Source organism: Podarcis liolepis, assembly GCF_965112155.1.
Source record: "Podarcis liolepis genome assembly, chromosome: 17".
NCBI classification, from domain to species: Eukaryota; Metazoa; Chordata; class Lepidosauria; order Squamata; family Lacertidae; genus Podarcis; species Podarcis liolepis.
This window is the reverse complement of record NC_139571.1, coordinates 23,467,809-23,493,370: the sequence shown is the minus strand read 5'-3', so window position 1 is coordinate 23,493,370 and position 25,562 is coordinate 23,467,809. Positions and strand designations below refer to the sequence as shown.

At 41.7% G+C, this 25,562-nt stretch overlaps 1 protein-coding gene across 32 annotated transcripts in view; it reads left to right on the top strand.

Annotated features, from left to right (window-relative positions):
* The window catches only part of PTPRD (protein tyrosine phosphatase receptor type D), a 1,139,460-nt gene that overhangs the window by 652,124 nt on the left and 461,774 nt on the right, over positions 1 to 25,562 (top strand). For all 32 annotated transcript variants that reach the window (XM_083482170.1, XM_083482159.1, XM_083482163.1 and 29 more), the window contains one exon: positions 19,150 to 19,189. The gene's annotated coding sequence lies outside the window, so the exon portion shown is untranslated. The remainder of the gene's footprint in view (positions 1 to 19,149; positions 19,190 to 25,562) is intronic.

The following is a 25,562-nucleotide window of genomic DNA, read 5'->3' as shown; positions in this document are numbered from 1 at the left end:
CTCAATTAACTTTATACAGCAAGGCCATAAGCTGCCAGTGTGGTGTAGTGGTTAAGAGTGGCGGACTTGTAATCTGGCGAACTGGGTTCGCTTCCCTACTCCTCCACATGCAGCTGCTGGGTGACCTTGGGCTAGTCACACTTCTCTAAAGTCTCTCAGCCTCACTCACCTCACATAGTGTTTGTTGTGGGGGAGAAAGGGAAAGGAGATTGTTAGCCGCTTTGAGACTTCTTAGGGTAGTGATAAAGCGGGATATCAAATGCAAACTCTTCTTCTTCTATGCTGCTAAATAGAATACAAGACCTGCAAAGACATAGAACCAAGCAGGCAGCATGTACCTCTGGTGTACTGGGGTGGAAAGTTATGAGAGGCATAGGGTGACAGAAACAGGAGGTTGATTAATGGAGGTGTCTTCAGCTCAGATGCTTCAGTCCAGGAGGAGGAGCTTCTGAAAATGTGCAGGCTTACCTTTCCTTACTGACAAAACTGTTCCTGAGTCAGCTAGTTACTATACAGTGCTATAATGTTTACAGTTCAGTTCAAGAATCCAAGCAGACCCTTTGGCACATTTTGTAACATACAGGGCTGGTCCAATACATTTTGCTCCCTGAGGTGCAGGGCACTATTGCTTCCCTTCATTCGATACACAGAAGCCAACTGAACTGAAAGTTGAATCTTATTTCAGAATATATGATGCAACAGTGTTCTCCACTGCACCCAAGGGCAGCAAGTGAGTTCAGGAGGCACAGGGCAAAATGTGTGGCCTCCAATATTTTGCCACACCCCAGCCCTGCCTCTGCCACTGCATTCTGCCTTATGGTAGGGCTGGCCCTAGTGACATACCAAGCCAACTGCAACCCATATGCCTTCTTTCGTGGCTGTTCAGGTGGTTAATAGCTTGCTTGTTTCCTGTTTCCAGTCAGCAAAAATAGGTAGCTCTAGTGAGTGGGTTGTGTTCAGCTGGGCTTATCAAAATACTGTTAGATTCCATAATTCTAGATTCTAGATTATAACTTGGATTGCTAGTCAGTGTTGAAAACAGGGTGCAGAAAGTTCCAGGTTTCCAGTCCTGACACTTTATAAGATGATCAGATGGGAATTTGCCTTTTGCACATTGTTAATGCCATGCACTCTTTTACCAAGTGTTAGTGAAATGTCAGTATTCATGTACAGTGATGCTAACAACCTGGCTCCAGTAAACATGTTTTAAATTATATGTGAACACGCTGTTCAGATATTTGGAGGACAATATGACTGAGGGAAACATGTAGAACAACAGAGACCATATTTTCTTGTGGCTTTTTCCCCCTCATGTAGGAAAGAACATTGTGTTAAGTACTACTTCTTCTGTAGTGGAGAGCATATATTGCTTGCATATGGGCAACACTATATATTTTTGGAAATTATTTCATGTAGTAGAACCATCTTGGAATAAATTATGAACATGTAAACAAAGCAACTCAAGTTAATATTTAAAAATGGGTTATGTAAATGTGAATCTGTTGTTTCCAGCTTCAGTCCAAGATATAGTATGTCGCACCTCAAAACTGGAGGGCCAAGCTTGCCTATTCCTGCAATACATCTTTGTGCCTTGCTGGACAAAGGGACAGACCTTTTCTCTGCATATGCCTATGAAAAGAGAGCAAGAAAGTGAAGTAAATTGGAGCATTCTGCAACTTCACATCCTGGGCTCAAACATTTTGACAAATACTTTTGATATGATTCCTCTTATAAGATTTTCATTAGGCTCAATAGGTCTCGGCTGGGCATCCAAAGATCCCTGTGCTGCTGAAGGATATTAGATTGCCCAAAACTCAGTAAGTTTGATCTTTTGCATTTCTCCAGGTTCCCCTAAATCACTTGGGTTAAAATAACAACAGTGGTAATGATGATATGAAGAAGAAGAAGAAGAAGAAGAAGAAGAAGAAGAAGAAGAAGAAGAAGAAGATCATCATCATCGCTTTATGGCAAAGGCAGCATGTACCATCAAGAGATTGAGACTTAATGCTCTTCACGGCTGTTTGTACAGCTCCCAGGCCAGTTCTGCAATGCAGAAGGGCACTGAACAGTCCTTCAACTCCCTGGTTCTATGCATTTAACATACTTTTAACTGTGCATAAGAGCAGGAAATTATTTTCTGCAGTGTATCCGATGAGATTTCGCTCACCATGAGAGCTTTCTGCTTTCTTTTTAGCATCATTCACAATGCAGCCTACTTCAGGAATTTTAGGTCCTTGTCATTTTTTTGGTTCTGCCCCTTCACTGACACGACAACAATGTCTCTACCATTTCTTTTAATCTTTGATTTTGTGCATGGTGATAATATTAATTATAGCTTTGCAGGTGGCTAGCATTTCCTCCCTCCCCCCCCCACCATACACACAGCTGCTTACGACACCCTTTTAAGAATATCCTCTTGTCTCGTCTTCTTCAGACTACAACATTTTTAAAGAAGTCAAAAGATTATAGGGGCAACCCAACACCTGGAATGCCATCCTAATCAAGAATAGATTAATCAGTTACTATTTGCACTTGTATGCTCCATTGACTTCAGAAGAAATTCACCAATGTCAGTGCTCTCAGAATCCCAGAATCCCACCTCATTTTTCTGATGCGCTTGTTAAACTGGAGTTATTTTGTGACATGCAGCCCTGTCCTGCCCTGTGGGTTCCCCCCCCCACACACAAAGACATTCAACTAATGCAAGGACTTCTGCTTCCACATCAGAACTTCTCTCTATTCTCTCCCAGATCTGTTATGTGGGTTCCCCCAACCTTCTGGAGCAGATTGAAGGAGCACAGGAAGAAGTTCTGTTGTGCAAATGGAAATATTTGTGCAAACAGGACACCTCTGCTAGATTATATAACCCTATATATACTCAAATAGTGATGACATTCCAGCTGAACTATTTAAAAATTTAAAAGATGATGCTGTTAAGGTGCTACACTCAATATGCCAGCAAGTTTGGAAAACTCAGCTGTGGCCAGAGGATTGGAGAAGATCGGTGTACACCCCAATCCCAAAGATTATGGTGCTGGAGGAGACTCTGGAATGCAAGAAGATCAAACCTATCCATTCTGAAGGAAATCAGCCCTGAGTGCTCATTGGAAGGACAGATCCTGAGGCTCCAATACTTTGGCCACCTCATGAGAAGAGAAGACTCCCTGGAAAAGACCCTGATGTTGGGAAAGATGGAGGGCACAAGGAGAAGGGGATGTCAGAGGACGAGATGGTTGGACAGTGTTCTTGAAGCTACCAACATGAGTTTGACCAAACTGCGAGAGGCAGTGGAAGACAGGAGTGCCTGGCATGCTCTGGTCCAGGGGGTCATGAAGAGTCGGACATGACTAAATGACTAAACAACAACAATATACTCAAATATAAATCCCACTGGGTGTTTACTTACAACAGTGCCTAGATTGCCACCTCATATTTAACATCACACTCTGTTGTAATCGGCACAGCTAATTACAGTGGATGGTGCTGTTATGTTCTTCTGCATCTGTATTTGTATCAGTTCTTCTCTTTTATGACACCATCCAGACTTTTTCTTCGGCTTTTAAACTGATTGTTTTTAAAGTTGCAGTTTATTTCTTCCTGTGCTTCCCCCACACCCCTCCCCCAGTAGCAAGCTATATTATCATACCTTAGCTACTTTTATTCGAAGCAGAATGTAAATGCATACTGTAAATCATATTATTAAGCACACTCTCTTTATGAGGGTTCCTCTGTGCCATTTAGTGCTTCTCATTTGCTGTGACAGGATATGGATGGAACTGTTAGCTTGAAGTTCTGCTGATATAAAGCGAAGTTGTGATGTTAATAAATGGTATAAGGAATTGTGATGTGGTTGAGAAATTGCCAGTTTAGAAAAGGCGGAAGATACTGGAGTTTGATAAACTGTTTTATTAAATGTATAGCACCAGCATAATTAGACTCCTTAATACATGTTTACTTTTAATCAAAATATCTCATCTTTCATAGAACTAACTGAGGTTTGCTACATTTCTTTGTGCCCATGTAGTGTATTCAGTTGAGAGTTAGCCTGTTAGATTGAGTTTGTCTAGATACAGGAAAGTTTAGGGGAAAGGGCTGTAGCCCAGTGGATAAATACATATTGTGCATCTTAAATGCCCCAAATTCAATACCTGGCATCTCCAGGGATGAGAGACTCCTTTCTGAAACCTTGGAGAACCACAGCTAGTCATGGTATGCCTGAGATGAGGAACCTGTTGCCTTCCAGTTGTTGTTGTTGTTGTTGGACAGAAGCGATGATATAATCTTTCCTTTATAGCATTTAATATATCTGTAATTTCCCAAAGGACATTGTATTTTCAGTGTCCCGTGGTATAGCTATTCCCACTTTGGGCATCGTGTTCAAGTATCACACTTGCACCTAATTAAATTTGTGAGTGCAAGACGTACTGTGCTTTTCTGTTGGCCTAAGTGACACGAGGTTAGAGCTTCTGCTTCCAGAGAAAACAGCGATAACCAGAAGTGACAACCTTCTGCTCTCCCAGTGCATTGCAAACTCATGGTACTGTGAAAAGGGAGATGTATCATCATTACAGAAACACATGCTACCAGGGTAATTTTCCAAGGCACCTGTCTGAACCTGATGATTCTTAGGTCCCTTTTGCTCTTTTTTGCACTCCCCAGTGCCAAAATAGAAGGGTTGCAGGCCTGCAGACATATTTGGGAGCAGATGGTCAAACCCACTGTTTTGTCCAAATAGGCTGGTAGGCACACAATTATGTGATTTATTTTCAGCTATGGGTAGCAAGCCAAGCGTCTCCCTTTACTCACCACCTAGGGACACACTCTCTAGGAAAGAGAAGCTCTTCCAGCACCACCCTCCCTGAGGAAACTGGCAGCCAGGTTTTTTTTTTTATTAAAAAAATAATAATCCCACTTGTGTGCTGAATTGCATTTTGTCCCTGGACTTGTTCATTTGTTTGTTTAAGCGGTGTCAGAGTAAAAATCAGCCGAGGCAGACAATTTATGCCAGATTAAAAATTGTGTTTAAGAATGCAAAAGCTAAAAAGATAAAGAAAAAAGGTATCATGGGAGCCTCTGTGGGGAAGGGAGCACCACGTAAGGTGTGGGAACGCAATGGGGTGAGTGAGGATTAAAAGCTGTACGGGCCCATGGAAGTGGAGCAAATCCATCAGCTATAATAGTCAGCAGTGTTGCTTTTTATAGATTGGTTTTCACTGCTACTTGCAATGTTTTCAATTTGGAAATGAGCAAAGTGTGTCCATAGTGATGCTGCCCACGGCATTTGTCTGTCCTTGCTACCGATTTTACAATGTTCATATAGCCACCCCATGGCAGAAAGCATCTCAAAGCAAAAACAACATCAAAATACAGTGGTACCTCAGGTTAAGTACTTAATTCGTTCTGGAGGTACGTTCTTAACCTGAAACTGTTCTTAACCTGAAGCACCACTTTAGCTAATGGGGCCTCCTGCTGCTGCCGGAGCACGATTTCTGTTCTCATCCTGAAGCAAGGTTCTTAACCTGAAGCACTATTTTTGGGTTAGCGGAGTCTGTAACCTGAAGCGTATGTAACCTGAGATACCACTGTACTGTATAAAACAACAGAGGAGGCTGGTCCATTAAGACAAATGGGGCACTGCCCCACCAAGCTCATTCTGCCCTCAGCCATGCCCCACATTTGTACTTACATGCGGCCCATACGTGGCTTGGCCATCGGCTTCTTCCTCCTCAGTGTTGCCCTTTTAGAACTCAGCAGCAAAGAGGATGGGTACAAAACTGGAAATTAGCTTTGTCGGTGGCTATGGCTTCCCTTACCGTTGGTCTCCCTTCCTTCTGTCCTACCAGTCTCAATAGGCATTAGCCACCATTGTAAAACAACAACAACAACAACAACAACAACAACAACAACAAAAACCCACTAACAAATTTTAGTAAGTTAAAACACAATTAAGGTGCAGTTTAAAACGCAAGTCATTGTAGTGAATGATAAATAAATAAATAGCTGATTGACAGCACCCTTCTGAAAAAAGAGTCCCAGGTGTCAGAGAGTTCTAGGACCCAAATGCTGCCCTCACCTTCTGAGGTTGCCGATCCCTACTGGATTGATCCATCGACAGAGCAACGCTTTAGACTTGCTGCCATTTTAGCCCCTCCATCTTCCAGCTGAAGCTCTTTAACGCAGACATCATCTGGCCTTCATTTTGGGTTTGTCCTATGTTGTTGCTCCCTTGACAGCTTCACATGGTTCTTTATGAAAAGGACAGTAAAGAGAGTTGACTGCAATGGGAGAGGTTGGGTTGACAGGGATCTCTACTTACCCTAGTGCCTTTAATGGTTTTAAAACCCCTACGTAGAGTCCATTAATCCTTTTGAATCTAGTCAGTTGACCAACACAGGAATATAATCAGCCCTGTCTTTAACAGAATAAGCATGGGAAATATAACACAAGATCTGCCCAGTCCTGCTAATGGGACATCAGAACTTGATTTATGGAACTGTCCTCCCCTAACCAGGTCCTGCTAAACTGCTCCAAAATAATGCCTGTCTCTTAACATCATTTTGTGAAATATGGAGGAAACTTTTTTGTTTTCACTCCTAATTCTAGCCCCTTTTAACATTGCTTTAACCACAGCTAATTAATTCAAACTGCAAGAACAGCAGGGTTTGATCTCGGTTGTAGATGTCACAGTGACTTATACGTTCAATGAGGTGATAATTGGTGTCTGGTTAATTCTATTCATGGAAGCTATGGGCTATTTTTTATTTTTTTAAGTAATCCTCACATCCATTACGCAGCATGCAGCACCTATGCTGCTCTCTGGAGATGGGTAATTTTTTTTTTAATCCAGAAAAGCATAACACATAATCGTAGTCAGGTATGCAAATCACTCTTTAATTTGATAACTTTGGTCCATACTGGTCTTTTTACAGCAGTTGCACACAAAAGGGGACTGTGATGTTGAACTTTCTATGCAATAAATGACTCTTTAAACAAAGTATTTTTGAAAATAATGAAAGAAATAATTTCACAAACTTGGATTGCCTGAACTAGGGTTGACACTGCATCCCAACAGAACCAAATTTGGTGATTTCTCCGAGAGTTTGATTTGCCTTGATGGAACCCACAGTGGATTTCAAGAGGAAGCAGCTTCATTTCTACAGCATTACAAAAAGTACTATTATTACAGGTTTGATAGGTCCTTTAGCAACCTCTAAATGCATACATGTGCCAATGACTTTTACAAAGAGACTTGGAATAGGGCGGATTAAGCCTCCACGAGAAGCGGAAACTAAGAGCACAAATTCATTTGTTGCAAAATGAGCAACGTGATGCTAAAGTCTACTAAGAAGCAAGATCGGTGTGGATAACTTTGCTCAGAGTATTAGATATTTTCTTGTTTAATTGTATGAGGAATTTCTGATGTAAACTGTTACGATTTTTTATTTTTTAAAAAAATAGAGGGAAAATTCAGTGTGTCAATCTTGTAACAGCATAGATCAGTAAAGACTAGAACCTTTGCAGCCTACATCAAGCAGTGTGACAAGCAAATGGTCCCTTACGAAGGAAAAAAATGGTAAATGTCAAAAATGGTAGTGACCTCCCTGAATTGCAGCTCTTAAAGAGTGTCCTTGGCTCACACATTAAACTGCAAGTGCTAATGTGGCCATTTATTCATCCATTCAAAGCAACAACAAAAATACAGAAGGAAATTAAGGGATCTAAAATGTTTGCAAATTAATACTTTTCTTGCCCACTAAGCTAACTACAAACGATCATTTTAAAAGGAGGAGTTGTGCTTCCATGAGGCAGAAGAATAATTTTTTGCTCTTTGGCATGTTCAGCTGAAGTAGCAACCTCTTAAAATGAGAATTATTATCGCAGGCTTCTGTTTGTGAAAAATATTAGAAGTGATTACTCCTATAAAATATTCAGCTCCACTGCCACTTTTCTATAAAAAGCTCTCTTATTTGCCAAGTTTTGATGAAAAGCTGCAGTTTGCCTTTCATCCTTTGTACAACAAGGTCATTAATATTTCCATGACTTTCCTCACATCAACGTTCTGAGCGTTAAATAAAATGCTGTAATAAATATTGCTCTCTTTAAAAGGTTCTTCACTGAAAGATTAGCACATTATTGCTGTAGCTCCGTAACAAATGTTGCATTCATTTTTCAGTTAATAACAATGTGTAATAGTAATTCAGTTAACATGGGCTGTAAACTAAAATGAAAACCTCAAATTTCTTGGTTTCTTATAATTACAAACAATGGAATAGCTACAAAACTAAAGAATTAGTTGGAAGTCTTTGAATCACTGTTGAGTTAACTATAAAAGTCTTCCAGACACATGATCAACTAATTACTTTAAATAATCTATACTGTTATACACAACCCAGGCTCCAAGTGGTGAGAGATTTCAGGGGTGTCCGCACGTAGCTTGGGGTTGGTTTCCTTAGATTGAAGGTCACTTGAGACTGTGGTATCTTGGTGGTATATGGGGTTTTTTTGTTGCACATATATATATAGGCTGAGCTGAAGATCTGACAGTAACAGTCCAACTTACAGCAATAACACTCAAACAGATATTTCTCCTCCATTAGACTTCTAGTACAGGGGGAAGGCAAAGCCGTAGCTTTGGTGTCATGAATGAGCCAGCCCCCAGGGAAGGGTTGCAGACAGCTCCCAGTGAAGGAAGTAGCCAGGAAGTAGCCAGGAAGTAGAAGGAAGTAGCCAGAGAGGGTTAACTGCCAGGCAAGATGAGCATAGCCTAGTGCCAACTCCCCCGCCCTTAGAAATGCCAGTTGATAAGAGAATGACAAGGGTGAGCTGGAGCCCTGCCAACCCTCTCGAGAAGTACAAAATACCGTGAATAGAGAAGGAAGCAGTTCATCAGGTGGGAAGGAGCAAAGAGACAGTCCCTCAGAGAATGAGGAAGAGGCGGGAGCTGACCCTCTTAGTCCCTGGTCTCGGCGAATGAGAGGGCTACAAGATAGGAGGTAGGGGAAAGACGCCAGAGGAAAAAGTTCAGCTGCTTCTGATCTCACAGGAAGCAGTTAGAAGGGCCATCATGACTGATGAGACCAGCGGCATGTTAGAGCCGTCTGGAGAACTCTGTTTGTTTTTGCAATAAATCTTCCTTTTTAATTAACCACGCTTGCTGTGTTATCATCGGAAACTGGGACTCCTGACATTAAGCACAGAGATCAAGTTAAGCCTGTGTGTCCAAACCCAGCCCAGTTCAAAATGAGACTGGCCCTAGATCTATTGTTTTCCTACATCTGGGATGGGGAATCTGTGGCCCAACAGGGTCAATTTTGGCCTGCAAGGCATTTAAAAAACACCACACACATCCAACTGCCAGTCAGCTGGCACTACTCTGATGTAGGCAGGCGTGCCAACTCATAAGGGTTTAGCTCTTTTGGAACACCCTTGATGTTCAAACAAGTCAGGGGTTGGAGGAGCCAAGCAGAGAGACAATTACAGCAAGGCTTCAGTTGCTGGCTCCTTCTCCTCTTCTGCTTCTGTGGAGCAGGGGGGCAGAAGCAGCTGAGCACAGTGACCAGTGGCTCCTCTTCCTCCTGCTGTGTAAGGGAAATATGGGGGAAGCAGCCCTCAGCCAGTGGCAGGAGGAGGAAGAAGCTGAGCGCCCCCTGATTCCTCCCAATGTCCTGATTGTTAGAATAATTGCTGCTTGATTGCAGTCATGGGATTGTTGTCTTTCACATGACGTGGCACGTTTTGACTCCACAGAGTGGGAAGTGACGGAGACAGGATGTTTGTGTTACTGTGTTCCGTGAAGCGTCCTTTGTTTTTCCTCTTTGCTGTCTGATGCTAGAGAGAGAGGGACCCATGTTGCAGTGCTCTGTGTGTGTTTATATGTAAATAAAGTAGATTAGCCAAAATGCTGAGTTGCTGAGGTCTGTCACACATGATGCGTGTCTGTTGGCATCGGTTGCTGTGATGTTCAGGCTGAAGAAAGCTTTCAAAGCTCCCGAACGATTGATCAGGAGGGAGAGAACATGCCAGTCGGGCATGTGTCTCTGCCAGGGTCCTACTCAAGTGTAGGCTGAACTCCTGACACTGATGTCATGATACGAACTCACACATCTCCACGCACAGGACATTGCCTGTGCCTGGGCAATCTCCCTTGCAAGTTGGCACCTCTGGACGTAGGTAACATCAGCCTATGGGTGGGAAGGTAGGATCTGATTCTGCATTTGCTGTGTGCACCAGTTTCACTTTTTCAAAAACTGGAGAAGGGTAATATTTTCCCCCAGGTTAGTTGATACAGAACTCATTTTTTCTCAGGTTCCACTCATCGCTGGAATGCCGCCTCCTACGGAATGTGGTTTTAACAGCATGGCCACTTCTGCTTTAGAACCTCTTAGCACAGCTTCTCTCTTTTGAGCATCAGGTTTCCCCAAGCTAGCCTACAGAATAAATTGCATAGTCCAGAAAATTTGATTTGCCTAGAAGTTGGCTGCATGGGCCTTACATGACCTGCCCCTGATGCAGGAAACAAAGTGTTTACATTCCAGAACTACTTATGTATATTTACATTCCTGCACTGGACCCCGAGCTGCAAAGCATCAATGGGCTTAAAACCTTTTTATCAGCTAAACAAAGACTTTGCGACTTGTTTTCTCTTAATATCCCTGCCCCCTACTACGTTCTATGTGTTTTGCCTTTTTTCTGAAAATTGTATCCTACATATAATTTTACCACATTGGAGTCTATATGTGGTCAAAAATCAGAAAATGCCATGATGAATAAACATATTTGTCTGGTACATAAAGAGATAAGGTCTTTTTCACTCTCATAAAACTGCGTATTTTATAGTCTTTCTGCATTTGTCCAAAGGCTTAAATAAACCCTTCAACCCTCACTTGCTTCAAAATCAAATTACCCCTTCAGAGGAAGATTCTTATTATTGTTGTTGCCATCATACTGGATATACTGGCACTTGCTACTGTTATGCTGATTACTTAAATACAGAGTTGTTCAGAAACATCACCTTTGCTTTTGTCTCATCGAAAGCATCACCTTTGCTTTTGTTTCTTGGAACTATCATCTAACTGATGTGATGAACATTCAGGCCCTGTTTTTTAATCAACAGCAACGTTCCTTCCCCTCGCCCCCAGCAATTGCAAGATGGCTGAACATTTATCCTAAAGGCATACAGTCAGTCCAGTTGCTCTGTGTGGAGCAGCTGCATGAATATAGCAGAATGGAACAAGTGACATCTGATGCTGCTCATCCATGGGGACAGATACCACTTCCTGACGACAATACATGCAAATGTGGCAGCCAAAAATCTGTGTCACTGTCTTTGGAGGCATTGCTGTAAGGAAGTTTTGCTTGTAACCATAGATGTGCCGAGACAAAAGTTACTGCTTTCATGAAGTTGTGGCTTCCAGGATTGCTTTGTGCAATTTCCAGGCTTTCTTTCTTTCTTTCTTTCTTTCTTTCTTTCTTTCTTTCTTTCTTTCTTTCTTTCTTTCTTTCCCACCCATCTGGCTGGGTTTCCCCAGCCACTCTGGCTTCCAACAAAAAATTAAAAATACATTAAAACATCAGTCATTAAAAATCTTCTCTAAACAGGGCTGCCTTCAGATGTCTTCTAAACGTCAGATAGTTGTTTATTTCCTTGACACCTGATGGGAGGGTGTTCCACAGGGTGGGTGTCAATACCAAGAAGGCCCTTTGCCTGCTTCCCTGTAACCTCACTTGGCCCATAATTTATGTTCCTTATTGACAGAGAAACCCTGGGCCAAATCTCCACATTGGAGAAGGATGGTTGAAGCTCATCCACTTGCCTGCTTAAGGTGGACTTGACCATGGTGTTCATGTCTTCATGGTAGAAATACAGAATATACTTTGAAAGTGGTAGTTATTTTGTCTTGGGAAATCGGAAAGGAAAATAGTGAAAATATAAACCCTCCTCCAAAAAAGAAGAGGAAAAGACTGGTTGAGAAAAATGGTAAGGCGATCGTACCACACATCACAACCATATATTACTATGCCTCGATGGAAGCACAGAGAGAAAATAAATAGCCTGCTACTCCTTGTGCTCATGCAAGGTTCCCTGATGCAAGACGAACTCTACAAGAATCACCTTGATTTAGCTTTTGACAAGTTGGCATCTTTGAATTGCGAAAATTGCTTTTCCAACCCTTGTGTAAATCTGACTAATCAACTCAAGCCAAGACAGAACCTGACTAATTTAAGTCAAGTTTTCCTTGTGAATAAATAAAATGCTGAAACCTATTATAATCCACTGGTATTCCAGCCTAGGCTGACATGAAATACATTACTGATTCCTCAAGGACTCTACTGTAGAAGAGCCGGTATGGCAAATTCTTCCTAAAGCAATCCTTTCATTTAAAACATTAAATCATATACTGTTACAGTGCTCAGAATAAGACCTTATGAGAGCCGAAGAATGCAAAAGACTTCCTTATACCCAAGGTCCTTAGAGGAAGCACAAGGTACAACTACAAAATCCATCAGTTGCAAGCAGAACTGTTCAGATGGCTTAGTACAGGAATAGTGGTGTAATATTGCCCAGATGGTGTGGACTGCAATTCCCATCAGACCCACCCAATGGGCAATATGTGGAAGACACCAAGTTGGTTACTGCTGGCATAGCACAACAAAAATTGCCAAACCAAAATACCACCAGTTAACGGGATAACCGTAAGAGAATTGTGATGACACAAGTAGATGTTCCCATTGTCATTCTCTAGAAATGACCCTGCAGGGAGGAGCAGAATAAACCATTTCAACGTGCTTCTGACTTCCAACCCACAGAACCAACCCAAAATGATACGGTCATCAAAGGTATTAAAAATTGCCAAGACATCCAAGACAATGAATAGGGTTGTACTCCCTTTGTCCCTATCCTGGTACATATCATCAATCTGGGTGCTTTGGTGCCAAATCTGGGTCTGAAGCCAGCTTTAAATAGCTCTAGGAAACATATTTCCTCAAAATATGCCTGAATCTGATCAGCCACCAGCTTCTCAATTAGTTTGTTCAAAAAAGGGAGATATTCCAGCTAGGTGATAGTTGTTCAAGACTTCTGGAGGCAAGGAGAGCTTCTTGAGGAGAAGTTGCACCACTGCCTCATTCAGGATCACACTGTTCGGCAAAGAAGTATATGGCTCCCCCTGGGCCTATTCAGTCAACCCACTCTGGCTAGATCAAACAAGCCAAAATGGACCGGGGGCCAAAGCAGCATGCACTATCACCCAGCAAAGCAATTGTTGCTGGGGGCTTAGTGAGAGGGAAGGAGCAGAACTGCCATAGTTTTCATGGGTGCAATGGAGAGCTAAGGAGTTGAATTGTTGTGTGAGGATGGAGGAACTGCTAAACAGGGAGAGTGGATGGTGCCTGAGCTCTCCACACTCTAAATACACCCCACCCCAGTGCAATTGCACCCCTCAAGCTCACGAGCCTTTTTTGCTATTAGCTAGAAGTTCATAACAGTAGCTGATTTCTTGAGAGAACACATACTGTGAGCACCTGTGCTGTCCTTGAATCACACCTATTTTCAGACAGCATGAGAAAGCAGGGGGCAGAATTAACATAGCTTATCACACATTTTCACTATCATCCTGGTAGACCCATAATACATGGCAAATGGGATGCCCTCTTTCTCTGCTGCTCTTTCCAAGGGAGCATTATTTCTGGGAATAACAAAAATTGGGTCAGCACTTACTCCTGGCACATAATGGCCTAAGAAGTAAAATACTATACGCATTCCCCAGCCTCTATTCACAAGGGGATTCCTGTAGAGTTCTCATTTACATTTCTCATCTAAACTATTCATGCACAGTGCTTGATAACGAATGCCCTGTGCAGGCACATCTTTTAATTACATCTCTGAAAACAAATACCCTGGGATGCAGGCTTAAAACAGTTTCCTCCTAAGTAGTCCTGTTGAAATTGAGTAGCTTACAACAGAATGAATGCCAGCTGAAATATGGGGAGTAAGTCTGTAAGCAAAAGGCAACTTTTGTATTTGTCACTCTTTGAGTTATGATTTTCATCACGCTTGTTCAGGGTGCAGAATTCACAGAACTAGGAGAGCCAGTATGAACCCCATGGTGATGGGATTGGGAAAATCAGATTCAGATGCTACATCAAATCTGCATGAGTAGTTCTCAAACCAGCAAATGAATCAGCACACAGAAGCTGCTTCCATGTACCATTGCTCCTTGGCTGGATTGGGGCACATCTAAATATTTTAATTAGCCACTGCTGAGCCTATGTGTTAAGAAATTACATGACATTTTAAAGGTACCACTTAAAATTTAATTTTTAGTTATTATTATTTCGTCCCCTGAAAAAAAAAAGAGGGAGATAAAAATAATTGTGTAGGGAAGCCTTGAAAGGCTATGTGCACTGCATTCTTCTTCACCTTTAAAGAAAACAGGGGCTAAAAATGTGCTGGTTTCAATATGGCAGATTATATTATGAATAATAAATTTATTTTCATTCCAGTTATTTTAGGTTCTCAGCAGGACCCCTTTAAGGCATAAGCATAACAATCAAAACTGGATTAGCTTCACAGACTATGTGTGCAACTGGTTTCATCTCTTCTCAGTGAACAGATCTAAAGGGAGTTTGACTGCATGCTGATTGACGGAATCCCTAATACTTTCCCTGCCTAAGTCAAACAGCCTCACTCAAAACACTTCTGTGCAGGCACAACATCTTGCAGTTTTCACAGCTTTCTGAACATCAGCATCTTCTCCCGCCCTGAACGTAAATAAAATTGTTTCCAGGACCCAACAGCTGGCACTTGCTGGTTGAAGGAGTGAACAGGAAGACAATGTGTTCACAGGATTACAGAACAGGCTGAGAGGGGGAATTTAGGCAGAGTTTTATAAGCTTAGTGAGCCAGAAAATAGATTGGGGTGCACAGAGGAAATAATGTGTCAGTCAAAGCTAAGTTTGCAGATATAAGCCTCCATGACAGAAGAGCAGCCACCGGCTCTCATCGCCCTCGGAACTTCAACTCTTACCTCTGAGCTTGGTGTGAAACTCGAAGCAGGTGTTTGGGAGAGATCTGTTTCTCCAGTTGCTTTTGCCATGTCCCCAGCAAGAACACAGCAGCAGTGCAAACAACTGGAAAGTGCAAACAACTGTGGAGTGGAGCGAAGGAGGGCTTCAAAGAGGAAAGTCCTTCCATCAGCCACACAAGCACAGTATTGCAGCTGTTTCATCAAATGTCTGGTTTTCGGCTCCCTGCAATTGCACACCTTCCCATTATTACCACTGTTGACAGCATAGTACCTGCAAATCACTAAATCCTTTTCCTGTAATATCTGCATATGACTGGAACATTACGAGCTTTTACAGTACCATCAGGATGTAAATATAGTGAGCTCTGAGTGAGACTGCAATCATGTTCTCTTCCTACAAGGTAAAAGAAAAGGGGGAGGGAGGATTCACGCCAGTGTCCTTCCTCTCTGTAATCTGATCTGCAACTGGTGAGCTAAAAAAAGAAAAATACAGTGAATAAGACAGACAGGTTTCTAGCACAAAGCCTTATTGGTAATACTATGCAAATTGCCCCAAAGGCAGCCACACTAACATTCTAACTTCTACTTTTGGAAGAATGTCTGTTATGATTGTGACACACAGTAATTAAGAGGACCGTCTGTTCAGTTGCATCCTCAGTATCTGTTTCATCATTTCACTTTAAGCATTTTTTTAGTTCTGCCAGAGGGAATGTGTCTTAACACCAGAGAAGGGAAAGAAGATTAAAGGAGTCCAGGATGGAATGCAACATAGTGTATGGTTTTCTCATCTCTGCTGCCTTCTTCTTCTTCTTCTTCTTCTTCTTCTTCTTCTTCTTCTTCTTCTTCTTCTTCTTCCATGAAGATTGTCTTCCATGAACACGGTCTTAACAGTGAGTCTGGAGGTGACTGTGGAGGCCAATTCTGGATTCACACGTCCTTCCATAGTGGGGACATAGGTTTCTGGGTGGGAGTTGATCAAGGTGAGGGTTTGCCAAATGTGCCTTCTTCTTAGCACGTTTCTCCCTTTCGTCCTGGGTTCAAGCATCTTCAAAGTCTATGACACCTTTGGTAAGTGCTCCGTGTTTCACAAGTATACAGTAAAGTTGATAGTACAATAGCTTTTTAAACAAGCATTTTGCTTTTGCTGTGAATGTCCTGGTCCTCAAACACTCTGCACTTCAATCAGGAGAAAGGTGTTCTCGCAGAGCTCAGACGATGCTGTATTTCAGCATCAATGCAGGTCCTTGTAGAAAGATAGCTGCCCAGGTAGGGAAAGTGATCAACATTTTCCAACGTTGCACCATTAAGTTGGATTTGTGGTACTTCAGAGGAGTTGTTTTGTGCTTGTTGGTGCAGCACTTTGGTTTTTGGGATGTTGAGCAATAGGCCAAGCTTTTTGTAAGCTTCTGCAAAGCTATTTAGGATGGTTTGAAGGTCATCCTCTGAGTGTGCACACTACATTGCCATCAGCATGTTGAAGCTCTATGGCGGAAGTTATGGTAACCTTACTCTTTGCTTTCAGCCTACTCTGCTGCATAGAGGGTTGTTAACAGATCACTAACCGTGACTTAACACAGCATACCAATGCACAACGGGATGTGAAATGCTAATCCAGCCTTAATGTCAGGCTTTGGTGAATCAGCTTCCTCCCCTATGGCTATGAATGATAAGATCAAACAGAAGGAACGTCTTACCAGTGTCCATTCATTCTCCGATGACAGGGACTCTGACGCCAGAGTTGTAACAGTTTCCAAAATTGCTACAAAAAAAAAGAGAGCCACTTGTCCACTGGATCCAAGGAAGGTCTACCATGGACTCAGCTAGATTGGTAGAGAAAAAAGTGTTTTATACGCATTGTATATGCAATTCAACACCGTGGCACCAGATGGCGCTGTGGAGTCCTCTCTTTCCCTACCGGATTTCCCTGTATGAGTTTACAACATGTTTAACTCAGGCATCCCCAACCTTTGGCCCTCCAGATGTTTTGGACTACAATTTCCATCATATCTGACCATTGGTCCTGTTAGCTAGGGATCATGGGAGTTGTAGGCCAAAACATCTGGAGGGCTGCAGTTTGGGGGTGCCTGGTTTAACTGAATTGTGTCTTTGACATGTCTAGATCCAGCCCTGGTCACACTGCTTTGGGAAGGGAAGTAGCAGCAAGAGACACTTTAACTTCCTTAGCCAGCTCCAAAGTCAGTGACTCCACCTCTCCGATCCCTAATTTCTCCGGCATGTGTAGGGAACAACGCATGGAGTGGAGTCAGTGATAGCCACAAATTAGGGTCTGCTAATAAGCCAAACCAAAATGTGTGGGCCTCAGCTACTGCTTATCCTTTGGATATTCCAGGATCAACGTTTTTGTTTAATGACATCCTCATTACTGAGTTAGGCATACAGTTTAGCTGGAAAGAGCACAAGGGGAATTGTGCAGTAGGACCTGAAATAAATGGCTGAACCAGCTTGCACAAAAGAAAGGGGCAGGAAATATTCCAGTCACTTTGCCATTGCTAGAAGGCAATTGAAGGAGAGGGGAGGAGAGCCCGATCAGCCAGTTTTTCAGAAGACTGTCATCCTAACAGCCTGCTGCTATCACCATATTTATATATATTTTTGTCAGGTTAATGCAAGCCATTTACACCTGGCAACTGGCGCAGTCCTTAGGAATCATGTGTAAGCTTCTACACCACTGGGTGTCATTTTGGTTTCTAGTAACACCAAGCCAAAATAGAATATCATGCTTAGAAACCTTTAGCAAAAGCATGTTACAGTCTTTCCTTACCTGCAGTCTAATTTGTTCCCTTGCTACTTTGAATACAAATTTAGTCAATTAATTTCCCAGTGCAAAACAACCTTTTTGAGTAACTGAGATGATTCCTTTGTTATATATAATTTCTCCTATCTGTTCTTTAGTTTAAGACTAAAAATAGACCACACTACTCAAGAATTGTGATTTAAATACAAACATAATATATATCAAAACATCTCGTTGTGTAGCAATACAAATGTACCATCATATAAATATTTCTTGTTGCCTAGTCATCTTAAAATTTACACTGTAACATGCTGCAAAAGGAGCTTTGCCATGGCAGGGAAACCTGATTTTGCCAAGATGCTTTAATGCCACGGAGTTCAGGGAACTGCAGGCAGGAAGAGGCTATGTCAATATCCTGGAGAGGAGAAGATAAACATCAGGCCTTGAAGAAAATAAAGTTGGGAAGATATAGGAAAGGAATCGGCTGGTGCTTAAGGATCCTGACCCAATGAAACATAAGATATTTTAAAATGAAGGGGACTTCTCCTAGTAGGATGGAGTTCCAAGTTCAATTTTTACCTTTGCACTGTGCTTGTATCTCAAAAAGAAGTCAAAATACACATTACAGTATTGTTTCGTAAAAACAATACCTCCCAATTGCTTTTCACACTACTGACAACTTGTCCTAGACTCCAGGGGTCAGAAACTTTTTCAACAGGGAGCCGTCAACTGTCCCTCAGACCTTGGGGGGGCTGGACTATATATTTTTTCGGGGGGGGGGGGAGATGAATGAATTCCTATGCCCCACAAATAACCCAGAGATGCATTTTAAATAAAAGCACACATTCTACTCATGTAAAAACACGCTGATTCCTGGACCGTCTGTGGGCCGGATTTAGAAGGCAATTGGGCTGCATCCGGCCCCCAGGCCTTAGTTTGCCTACCCATGTCCTAGAGCACTGCTGAACAGGATATACAGGTGTGTGTTTGTGTGTACACACACACACACACACACACACTTTCCCCTGCTAGATAACAGGATAATAGATTGAATCTCTCCGATCTAAATAAATCACTTATATGATTTCTTCAATGCATCGGAATTACAAATAATAATGATATCAACTCGCGGAGTTGTATAATTCAGAAATGGAAATAAATGAAGTAAAATAGTGGGGGGGTGTTCCTCTTTATAAGCTGAAATTTTTGCTTATATCTTTTGCTATTATGTCTTGACTATAATTCTTTCATGTAGTTTATGTCTTAGCACTTGTGATTTCATTGGGTAAAATAAAGACGCAATTTGTTTTGATGCTGGAATAGTGAGAATATAGATTATGAAACCTTGTTTCTTTTCTTTTCTTTTAGGTGAGAAGTCTATACAACACCAGAATCTAACAACACCAAAGTAAGATTTTTACAGCTGCTTTATTTTATGACGGTGGGGAATATGCTTAATCTCAAAGTGGGAATTTCCGGGCAAAATCTAGAAGTTGAATTGAAGTAGAAAGTAGAAAGAAGCTTTGCAGATTATATTTTTTTTTCTCCTCAAATTATATCTAGAAACATTTTTGCACTTGTAGAATGGCTAGAATGACTTATGAGAGAGTTTATTGGTTCCGTACGCTTTGCATGTTATGTTTTACCAAACCTTTACTAGTAATATCTATGGTGCTTCACAATAATGTATTGTAATTCATTTGCAAAATAAGATTGTTGTCAAAGACAAAGATAAAGCCTTCAGGTGTTTAAGACTCACATGATAAGGGGGAAGGCAGGAATGAGACTTTTGGCACCGCCTCCTGTGTTGCATCCCTATGATGGCCTTTACTGCCTTTCCACATGCTGGGAAAGTGAATATTTGCAATGAGATGCCTTATTTACTTTGAGGAAGCTTTCCATGTGATTTAGAATCCTGGAAGACAGACCTGCAATTTGTGAAGGCTGATGGGGCCAGTAACAGTGGGGGGCTAGACTAGCATGCTAATCACTACTTCCCCTGACATAATTGCAAAGGGGATTTGAGCACCCAAGCAGGTTTTTCAGTGGGGTGTATGGTGATGTTGTCAATGGAAACAGAGTTTAGCATTAAGAGTCATATCTGAAGGAGATGTGTGAAGTTTGGTTTTTGAAGATACTGCGTTTGAGAAGGTGATGAAATGTCCAAGCAAAAATATCAGACAGGGAGTTGTATGTGTGAATCAACTTGAAGGAAAAAGTTCTGAGATCAAGTGATAAAACTCAGTTATCATCAGTGTAGAGGTGGTACTGAAGTCCATGGCTTGATGTGTTCATCCAGGATCCACGTGTAGACTCTAAAGAGAGATAGAGATTGCTAATGGACAGTTTTCACCCTGGAGACATGCAAGAAATGGGGTCCCCAAAAATCTAGCTTGGGACTGGTGCTTTTCAACAGGCTCGTGAATTATGTGGAGTTAGGGTTTAGCAGTGGCCAGGTTTGTGGATTGTGTCAAATTATTCACGTAGTAGAAACAAAAAGAAATTGTGAAGACCTCAAAATGATTATTCATAAAAGTCGGGTGACTGGCCAAATGGCAAAAGTAGCTCATTGTAAGTGTGTGAACTGATGCTCAATACTATGCATGGAATCTTGGTTCTTGGAATAGTGGAATCTTAGTTTTCAAGGTGGAATCATCTTCTGACATTCAGCACTTGAGAATTATATGCATATTACCTTGCCCCTCCTACTCCCATGCCTACCTCTCCTAGCTTCATCTTCATTCATGCTCTGTGAACACACCAAATGTATACACAATAGCATTCACCAAAATGTACATTCAAATGCCGCTTCCTTTATCTCCTCTGCAGAGGAAGCAATGAAGGAAACAGGAAAGGCTGCCAAAACACATTGTCTAGTCTAGCTTTATTTGGTCAACCTCAATAGTCCTTGGGCTTTGGGTAAGAGAGTTTCCGTATGTGAGGAGCAAGAAAAAACTTTAAGAAGGCATGAATGGGAAGTATTATTGCAAGGAGTTGAGGCCTTATGCATCAGGAAGCATGAACACTTTTCTGGACTTTTTGTGGCTCATTATAACAGGACACAAACTGCTAAGTCCTTCAAGATAATTCTCAAAGAACCAAATAAAATGCAAAATGGCTCCATTGCCATGCTTAACAAATACATTAGAGTGTTGTTAAATATCTTCAAAGTTAGAAATATTAAACATTTCATTTGAGCTCTTTCCAAGCTAAACACTGATATTAAAAATCCAAGATGATTTTAAGATTTAAAATAGCCTGTTGATCTTCCTACGGTGCTATGTTGGAGAAGCAGTTCCTAGATTTTCTCCTGTCAGGGTGGAACAGAGAGCGATTTGAAGGGGCTTCATAATATGAGCAGGCAAACAAATCCTGATGCAGAGGAAGATAGATTAATGGCAGGAGCAGTACAATAATGAAATCTACAAAAACAGGAGTGAGTTCATAAAGGGCCATAGACCTTTGATTGCTAGCGACAATCTATTTAACTGGGATGAGACCATGTGACCCATTTCAGCTGATGGCTAGACATCAATACACTTCAAAACAAGAAAAACCATTCTACTTAATCCAGGTTGAAGTACATATAATTTACAGGCTCTAAAAATGTTTGAAACGAATAGTTCTGATAATGCAGTGAAAGACAATAGAGTGTATAGTGAGGTGTGTCTCTGCTAGGGGTTTGTCCCCATATAGTTTGTCTTACATTTGTATTTGAAAGCAATCAAGCCCATAATTACCTTTCGCAAACCATTGCAAGTCCTAATAATAACAACAAAAGTATTATTAACTGCTAACATTCATATACCACCTTTCGATTTAATTTCTACAGTGGTTTAAGGTAAAGGTAAAGGGACCCCTGACCTTTAGGTCCAGTCGTGGCTGACTCTGGGGTTGCGGCGCTCATCTCACTTTATTAGCCGAGGGAGCCGGCGTACAGCTTCTGGGTCATGTGGCCAGCATGACAAACCTGCTTCTGGCGAACCAGAGCAGTGCATGGAAACACCGTTTACCTTCCTGCCGGAGTGGTACCTATTTATCTACTTGCATTTTGACATGCTTTCGAACTACTAGGTTGGCAGGAGCAGGGACTGAGCAACAGGAGCTCACCCCGTCACGGGGATTCGAACCGCCGACCTTCTGATTGGCAAGTCCTAGGCTCTGTGGTTTAACCCACAGCGCCACCCGCGTCCCCTTAAATCCCCATGGATTTGAACTCCTGTGTGGCATCTAATTCACTTATTTGTTTTTGAAAAGCTAGGATGACATTAGTCTGCAGTGGATCAGTGAAGACCACATTGCCCCTGTATTTAGCCTTAAAGGAAATCAGATGCTTGGTGCAGATAATGAGGGTGTTGAAAATTCTACTGCTGAACTGAAACTTAGCAAAATACTTTCTTCTGATTTTTTTTTCTTTTTCTTACCCATCCTACATAGGCTACTTTGCAGAATTTTCATTAAATATTCCCCTACCATTTTTTGTGACAACCGTAGGCGCCGACTCCTAGAGACCAAGGCAGTTTCAGCCCCCTGAATATATTTTTTGAGGAGGCTGGTCCCTCTCAAATTTGAGAGAGTGTTCGGCTCCACCCCAGGCTCCTTGCAACATCATGCAATATCATGCCGGGGGCCCCATTCCTCTGGAGAAGCTGGCACCTCTGGTGACAACATTTTGCACCACCACCACAAAGGCCCTGGAACAACACTAGGTCAGGGACATGGTGGAATATGGGGGGGGGGGGAGGTACCCAGGCTACCAATACGTTGCTCTTGAAGTTCTTGCTCATTCTTACAGAGACAGCTGCCGCCACCACAAAAACCCTTAGGGAAAAATAAAGCTGGTCTACAGCCACCTCACCAAAAACATTGGAGCAATTCTGTTTAATGGTCCACTCACTTTCTCTCCCCATGCATAGGGTGGAGAATTTTGAGACCATTTGTACACAGCTGTACACATAAGGGTCTCTACACAGCTTGAATATGACCCCCATGCCATGTGATACTTTGTTGTTGTTTTTTCTGGTGGGTTAATTCCTTGTACACAAAATTTAGTAGTCAAACACTGAGTCTAAAATGTAGAGGGACTCCTGTGGATTCTCCCTCTATATTATTCTTTCTAGCTAAGCACTGTAGGCTCTCAAAGCAAAATATTACTTTGCTAACTCTGTTGTTTATCTCATCTCCCCTAGATGTATCTGGTTTAAGCATATTCTTGAATAAAGGAAATGATAACATTTTGAACTATTTTTCAATTTGATATCAGATCAGTAAACTTGTATTTCTATCTTGTTTCTTCCTTTGCTGATATTGGATTATGTGACCACCAGCGCACTTGTTTTGGTCCATGGCTGTACTTAGCTTGCATCTACTGCACAAAGTGCATTTTATGAACCTCAGCTTTCCACTGTCAACAGGAATATGTCCTTGACTTGACATGTAAGCAAAGCATGATCCTATATTTGTTTTATATTCCAGCTTCAAGTTAGATGCAAGTACCAGAGCCAAATATAAGAAGATAGTTAAAAGGAAGGAAAGTTGTTTTAGAAATGGTCTGAACCTTAAGATTAAAGGGGAAATGAATGTTCAGAATATTCGGTTTGGTTCTATTCCATCATCATCATCATCATACCCCATCCATATGACTGGGTTGCCCGAGGCATTTTAGACAGCTTCCAGCATATATAAAAACATATGAAACATTAAACATTAAAAACCTTCCCTATACAGGGCTGCTTCAAGATGTTTTTTAAAGATTGTATACAGTGGTGCCCCACAAGACAAATGCCTCGCAAGATGAAAATCCCGCTAGACGAAAGGGTTTTCCATTTCTCGATGCACTTCGCAAGACGAATTTCCCTATGGGCTTGCTTCGCAAGACGAAAACGTCTTGCGAGTCTTGCGTTTTTTTCCGCTTCCCCCCTTTTTTCTAAGCCGCTAAGCCGCTAATAGCCTTTTAGCTGCTAAGCCGCTAAGCCTTTAATAGCCACTAAACTGCTAAACCACTAATAGCGCTAATCCGCTAAGCTGCTAATAGGGTTGCTTCGCAAGACGAAAAAACCGCTAGACGAAGAGACTCGCGGTATGGATTATTTTCGTCTTGCGAGGCACCACTGTAATTTCTTATCTCCTTGGCTCAGGGTGTGGGTGGGTGGCTGTTGTATAATTCCATACCCTCCAACATTTCTCTGATGAAAATTGGGACACCCAAAGAAAAGAGGGACATTCTGGGATCACATCAGAAACTGGGACATCTTCTGTAGATCCAGGACTGTCCCTGGAAAATAGGGGCACTTGGAGGGTCTGCAATGAAGCCAGTAGCAAAACTGCTGTTTGCCTTAATGAAGCATGAACAGCTTGGGTCAATAACATAAGGCAGAAAATCAAAAGTCCCAGTAAGAGAGAGAGAGAGAGAGAGAGAGAGAGAGAGAGAGAGATCTGAAAATTGTAATTGCTCTCTTTCCTGGAAGCCATTACTTCTTCCAAGCAGACTTACAGCAATTTGCTTATTTATGGTAACGTGTATATTTACATTACTTGTGAGGGAAGTGGATGCTAATTATGGAGATCAAAGGCTATTGAAATGGTGAGAGTGGGGTGTCTCTGATTGTGTGCCTGTCTAATGTTAGGTGGAGGGAACCACTGCCCTTAAAACAAAGGAGCTTGCTAATATATCAGCAGGCTTGTAGCTGATATCTACGATAGAAAGGTGCTAGTATTTTCCACAGAAACAACTTAACTTTCTTAGCAAGTTAGCAAGTGAGTCTTCCTGTTTTCCGCAAATGACGTGATCTAATTACATACAGTTTTTAAAGATTAGTGCTACTTCTGTTGCAATATTTTTTCCTTGTTTGCTGTCCTTGTTGAACAGTGAGTTCAGTTATTGGGTAAAAAGAAAAGCTCCCATGACTTGTTTATCCACAATCACTGAAATCCTAGCAAAATGTGTTAATTTAACTCTGGATGCTTCCCCATAAGTAATATGTTCTCATTTTGCTGCCATCCTTACAATGAATCACCATTTTATCCAGCATGCAGGTATTCACTCTTACCATGGCAGTAATGACGTCATTTCCAAAATTGAATCTTCATGAAAGCCGACAAGGTTATAAAAACCGTCACTTATATAATAAGCTTCTCATTTTGCCTCCTTATAACAGCAGAAGAGAATTCTGTTGAGGTGGTTTCCTCGACCACAAGGGAATGCTAAGGCTGCCTATGATGTATTTCATTTTTCATAAAGATTTAAATCTCCAGATTTTGCCAAGGAAACAGATAAATCAGAAATGCCTAACCAGAGGGAGTGTGGATTGTATTCAAATTAAGATACAAAGGGAGTACCAGTTTTTGCAGGAGAGGTCTTTTGTGTTTTGTACAAATCCACTATGTCTAATTACTGACTTATCGTTGTGTGAGAGAGTATGGGAGCTTTGTTGTTGTTTTTTTAACGCAACGATCAGAGGCAGAGGCATCAATGAGAGTTTCAGCACAAATCCTAGATGAGATAGGTAGTGTTGCATTAACAGAGACATGCCTTTTGTGGATCGCAAAGCACCATGTATGCTCGCATAATGAAACATAGCTTAAACAATCATTTTAGAATAGCTAACAATATAAAAATCCATACCTTTTTTTGCAGACCCAGTCAGAAGAATCTGGGGCAGATTCTAACCCTAACCTCTAGACCCTAGCCCCTAACCACTAACCCTGTGCATCTTTCACCCATGTGCCTCATATGCTCAGAGGAGAGTGGGAGCACTCACATTGGCCCAAACACCTTAGAA